Genomic DNA, 6,581 nt, shown 5'->3' with positions numbered 1-6,581 from the left:
CATCTAATTTACATATTCACGCTGCTCAGGCCGCAAAGCGCGAAGATCCGGATTCGGAATGGGGAGGGGATACGACAGGGGCCCTTCTAGCCGGGCCGCTCCGCAGCTCTATGGCCCGGGCACTTGAGGGCCGCGAGCCTGACCCGGGCCGGCGGTGCGCTGCCCCCCCCCCCCCGTGTGGCTCAGAGTGTGGGGCCCGGCTCAGGGGTCGGGACCCTGCGGCTGTGTGAGATCCCCGCCCCCAGGCGGTGTGCGGGCCGCACCCCAAAGTGGTGTTCAGCGGTGACGCTCCCCAGCGCCGGCGGCGACCAGGGGGAGTCCCTCGGCCCCGGGGCGCCCTGTCCCCAGGGCGGGGGGAGGAACGGGCTCCCTTGACGCCTTCGAGGAGCAGCGGGCGCTGTCCGGGGTTCCCTGCTCGGTGCCCCGTCAGGTTCCCTCCTTCTGACCCTTTGACCTCACTCCTGTCCCTGTTCTTTTATTACTTGTCCCCCGCACTTCTGTGGCCCTGTGGGTCCCCCCCTTAGGCTGGGGGGGGATCCTTTAGCAGCCCGCCCACTTCCCAGACACCCAAAGTCTTCTACTCTCCTTGATGTTCCACAATCCTACATCTGGTGACAAGGGAGGAGGAGGGGGCAGGACTTAACACCTTTGGTTGGAGATCTCCACCTTACGCTAATTAATGTTTCTCTCCTGTCTGATTGATGACACAGTCACAGAGGCTTATTACTCAGATGCTTAAACATTACCGTACAGTGTGGGATACAGATGTTACAAGTGAGATTAATGAATGCAGCAATTTATAAGCATTCAATAAAGTCTAAACACTAAGCACATTTTTATAATTCTAATACTTATTGTAACAATACTGACACACAGGTCAGACTGGTTCCAGCTATGTATTTGTCACTGTTCCACAAAGGCCTGGGGTCCTTGGCATGAGCTGGCACCTGGTCTGCCAGTATCACATCTTCTACTGTGGGGAGCCCTGCTGGGGACCTTGTTCCCCTGAGACTCTATGTGAGATCCCTCAACCCCAATGCCTGTCTCTTCTACCTCTGGGGCCATGTCTCCTTACGACTGTGATCCCTAGCCCCCACCCCTTCCACCCCCAGGAAACCCAATTATGGCCCAAGTACCCATGAGACTCTGTGCAGGACCCACAGCCCCTGCCTTCTCTTTTCAAAGATTTTCCTAATGCTTTTTGGATTTATATCTCCAGAACAAGATCAGCAGACAGATGGCCCAGCTGTGGACTGCAGGCCATTGGCGGTCTATGGAGCACATGCCAGCAGTCAGCAGAGATCTGGCTGGTCACATTGTGCTGAGTCCAGCTCCTAGCTGAGAAAGACAGAATAGATGGGAGACAGGTTGAAATGAAGAGCAAACACTGACGCCATGACCAGTTTTTCTGAGAGGTCAAAACACGTGCTGCATTAAAGACAGCTAAATACATTACCATTCTTACGGACATCACTTATTTTCCCATGCACTATCAGGGGAGTCTCATGGGATTACAGTCTTGAGATGAATCAAGACTGGACACCTTTCTGAAAGAGATGCTTGTACCACATAGGAGTTATGCATTAGTCAAATGTAAGTTATCACTCCCAATACAGGGATAACTGGATGAAGTTTAATGGTCTGTGTCATAAAGCAGGTCAAACTAGATGATCATAATGGTCTTTTCTGGCCTTTAATTCTATGAACTACATTTTTAAAACCTTCACAGAAACACTATACAGTTTCAAAATCATAAAGCAAATGTCAGAAAGTCTGGAAATGGGCTGTTAAGGTATTCATCAACATCACCAGCTTCAACCAACCATAGTTCTCACATCACATATGGAAATTTACCTTTCCTCCTAAACTAGATCCATAAAATACACCAGTGTCTAATATATATCAGCTACTTACCCTTTGCTCTAGAGATAGCTAGTCTGACCTATTTTTCTCATTAGCTACCCCAAATAGCCCATGAAAGCTTATGCCCAAATACATTTGTTAGTCTCTTAAGGTTCCACAAGTACTCCTCATTCTTTTTCCCAAATACTAAGACATTACTGTACATTAGAGTGACTAGATGTTCCAATTTTATAGGGGCAGTCCTGAGTTTTGGGTCTTTTTCTTATATAGGCTCCTATTACCCCCCCACCCCCATCCCGATTTTTCACACTTGCTGTCTGGTCACCCTACTGTACTTGTGTATTAATACTATTTAAAAAGCCCCTTCAGGCCTTCTTTATTTCTCACAAAGAGACAACTAGAAATGGGGGCCCATTTTGTCCCCATGCAAGGTACCTTTATCTTCTCCCTACGGCAATTGATTTAACTGTTAATGGATATTCCCCTAACGAGGTGATACAGAAAGCTTTAGTTAGTGTTGGTAAAGGGCTTTGTGAGCTTTAAAGTATCATCATTTGCTGTATATTTCCTAGTCATTCTCAAAGCATTTTCTTATTTTATTATCTTCTGACATTCTATGAAATAGGATTACCAGCATCTTCACAAATAAGTCCTTTTTATATAGCCACTAACCACAGAAGTTCACGTATTTGCACTCAACAACATAATTCCAGCTCATGTAATTGAAGAGTGATTCACAGGCATACCTCATCAGACATTGAGATCACCTGTAATGTTATAGAGAGTCCTTTTATGTAAAACGCCTCCATCACTATCATGTTTGGTAATTTTCCGTGTATAACATCAATTATTCAATAAGAACTAAAAAAACAATTTTGACTCAGAGCAGGACACAAGCTGTCATTGGAAGGTTGTTTCTATAATATCAGTCAGGCCTGGTAATGGAACCATCACCTTTTGGGTTTAACTTTATAGCTCGATTTATACATTTTAAACTAATATCCAGTTTGTTGTAAGATTTATTTATGGACAACTAGGATTGCAACATAATACTACAGGTGCCTACAATAGTAGCTGATATGGGTCGTTCCAAGTAACAACTGGAATTATCGCAGTGATTACAAATAGATGCTGTGCTTCAGTGATCACTGATTCTGACTGATAAGCTGGGGAGTAGGCTTCTTCAAAGTAGTAAATGGTAATTTTTTTTTTTTAGTTTACTCTTGATACTGTTCAAAGTTATGATCTTCTGAGGAATTATGCTAATGTTTGTCTGCTGTCTGGGGAAGGGGTATGAAGTTTTAAGATGTACTTTCATAAGTTCTTATTTTTAAGAGAGTTTGAATGTATATAGATGTAGGTAGTCTCCTTTCTCTTCTTCCCCCCACCTGACTTCACTTTTAATTTCTTTTTTAATGTATTGTGACTATCTTCAAGGACAAAAAGTGCATTTTTTTTTTTGCTTTATCAGTTAAGTTATACTATTAAGACAGCTAGCTTCTGTTGTATTTTATCACTTAAATGCTATATATAACTTTAAAAAATCTCTTTACATATTAGAATCTCTTTTTATTTTGTTTTGAAGCTCTGTTTGCAGGTAAAGAATGTCTAAGTATAGATTAATTGTAGTATTGTAGTTCATCTACTGGTATTTTAAATCAGTAAGCAATTCAAGGGGGGAGAAGACCCTGATCTGAAACCAGAATCTGTCCAGCTGCTATCCACTTTGATAAGTGTTTTAGAGTATTTAACCCCCTTTTTCAGTCTGAGAGTAGCTACAATAATAAATCTGTTTCCACTTGAGGGAGGACAGAAAAAAGCAATAGATTGTTGAAAGTTAAAAGCAGTTTAATGCTGTGGCTTATGTAATGAATTGTGCATTAACAGTACATGTGTGCATCTTCAATTGTATTACCTTATTTTAACAGACAGCCTCCTATTTACACTTATGTGAACTTAATCACATCTACCTAAAAACGTATTGGATTTGCTTAGCATAATCAGTATCTTTATGTACGTAAGTGACCCAAAGCTTGAGTACAAATTGGCAAATACTATCCAATAGCTCTTGTAACTCTTATCCCACAATAAGAGTGGCTTTTTAAGTTTAGTTAAACTCCATCCCAGACAACACTAATTATTCTTATTCCAAAATAAGTGTGTCCACATGGTGAGTTATATCAGTATAACGACACTGGTCAAAATTCACACTTTCACTTCTACTGGTACAACTTTCCTGTGTGAATAGTCCCTAATTCTGAAGATCACCTGAATATAAAATGTGCTTTTCTTCTATTTAAAATGTCACGGTCATTGTCGCACTGGAGTGCAGAAGTTTGTAAACTGGAAGATCTAGAGCAGCGGTTCGCAAACTGTTGGTCAGGACCCCAAAGTGGCTTGCAACCCCATTTTAATGGGGTTGCCAGGGCTGGCTTAGACTTACTGGAGCACAGGGTCCAAGCCCTACTGCCCAGAGCCAAAGCCAGAGGACTTTAGCTCTGGGCAGTGGGGCCCAGATTATAGGCCCCTTGCCTTGAGATGAAGCTCTGGGGCTTGGGCTTTGACCCCCAGCTCCACCCCGGCTACAAAGCTTGGGTAGGTTCAGGCTTTACTTCCTCATCCTGGGGTTCTCGGAAGGGGGTTGTGGTGCAATGAAGTTTGAGAACACAGGATTGAGGCCATAGGAGTGTTTCTCTAGGAACATTTATTAGAGTAGTCCCCTTAAAGTCAAGGGGATTGTTTTGCATCAGTCAGGTGATGCATGTGTTTACAGCATCATCAGATTAGAAAGTACCACATCTGCACCAGGGTCATCTAGTCTAGCCCCCTGCCAAGAGGCAAGATTTGTCATGGCTAAGCCATCCAAGACCGATTGCCATCCAGATCAGAATGCTTCAGTAGAAAGTAGTGGGATTATTTAAAAATAATCAAGTAATCATGTCTCAGCAGTGTTTGTAACACACAGGTTGTTAGTGCATGAGACAGTAAAAGTCACCTGAAACTGGCTAGTCAGTTTTACTGTTCGAATTAATTAAGATCTGCAAAATGCAAGAAGCATTCAAATATATAGAATGCATTTTGAAAGCATTTAGACTGAAATAATTGAAGATGTTAGTGCAATAGATAATACAATTTTTCTTTAAATGTTAAAGGGACCCCATCTTAAATTAATGTTCTTTTTCTATAGCATATTTCATACCTTCCACACACAATTGAAGTAACAGTAAACATGCCAACTGATTCTCATTATAAAATATCCTCTGTATAGATGAAACTTGCCACCAGCTATTATAGGTGAAAAGTGATGCATAAATGTAATTTTCTGTATCATCAGGGCTACAGCAGGCACAGCAGAAAGTTGCTGCTAATAAATGGTCTTTCCAGGAAATCTCTGCTAGGCATTGGGGCTGGAATTTTCAAAGACGCTTAAGGGAAGTAAGTACTGAACTCTTGTTGAATTTCAATGGGAATTGGGCACTAACTTCACTAAAGCCCCTTTGAAAATCCCGGTCTGTGTCTGTGAAATAAATCTGCTGTCTAAGTTTTAAAAAACCCACACATGTCTAAAGCATGATCTACTGTAACAAGTCTTAACCACTAATTCTATGTACCAAATCTGCACCCTGAAGTCTACAGGTAGCAGGACTAGGACTCAGATCATCCTGCTTCAGAAAAGCAGGCCATCACCTGAGCTCAAATTGTTAGCTGTGCAAGGCCCAATTCCTTTTATGAGAAGGCAGTGAAGATACATTGGCTAGTCCACAACCAGCTTGAAAAGGGTTAGGTGTTTTGCTTGACTAATTGGGATGTGATGAAAGACAGCTGCCTAATTCCTGCAGGAAACACCTGGGGGCCTAAGCAGCCTCTCTCCAGGTTTTTTTGGGGAGGTGGGTGCGGGAGTGGGGTCTGAGTCATGGATTGCAAAGCAAAGGAAGAGGATACCTTCCATGAGCGTGACAGGGCTTAGGATAAACTCCCGTTATCTGCATCTCCCATTGGCTTAGCTAGGTTAGTCAGCTCCCTGACTGGCATGCTGGCTTTTGTGATGCTCTCATTCTCAGGTGCCCCTCTCTCCCCATTCACTGTATAGGGAGCCTAGATCAGTGTTGGTCCAATGATTTCTCCCCTCCTCCCTTCAGGTGCTGTGATGCTGAGCATTGCAACACCTAAGACTCTGTGGATTCCACCCTTTGTTCCTTGTTTCTGCTCCTCTTTCTGGTGCAATGGAGCTGAGGTGGTGCTCTCTCAATGAGCATCCTTTGATTGTAGCTGCAGCCTATCAACCAAACTCCAGCAGGTCTGCACAGTAGAGCTTCAAGGCTGTGCTGAAATGTTAAAGGACAAAGTCTGCTGGTAGAAATGTTGTACACTTATCCATGATTGACAGCACCTTTCTATCCCAAATGGGCTGAACCATGTCTTTCTGTTTGGATAACTTTTCTTAAACTGTACCTGGAAGCTAGTAAAAATAGCAGCACAGGGTCTAGGGTATCTGGACAAACATGTCCATGTATATAATCTGTTTGGTGTTTAAAACCCATTACTGGAAACTATTCAGCTGTGTAGCCTGTATTTAGAGTATTTGCTCATTTGTATGCTAAGTCCTATCCTCTTTTATACTGCTATCATGCTGTCAGAGACCACCTTCTTTTTCAGATCTTAATCCCTTGAGGCTACAAAGGAGGATAGCAAGTATCCTTGCAACTTTTTCTGAAAAG

The sequence above is a fragment of the Gopherus evgoodei genome, chromosome 7 (assembly GCF_007399415.2).
Source record: "Gopherus evgoodei ecotype Sinaloan lineage chromosome 7, rGopEvg1_v1.p, whole genome shotgun sequence".
Classification (NCBI taxonomy): Eukaryota; Metazoa; Chordata; order Testudines; family Testudinidae; genus Gopherus; species Gopherus evgoodei.
Note: the sequence above shows the minus strand (reverse complement) of the source record.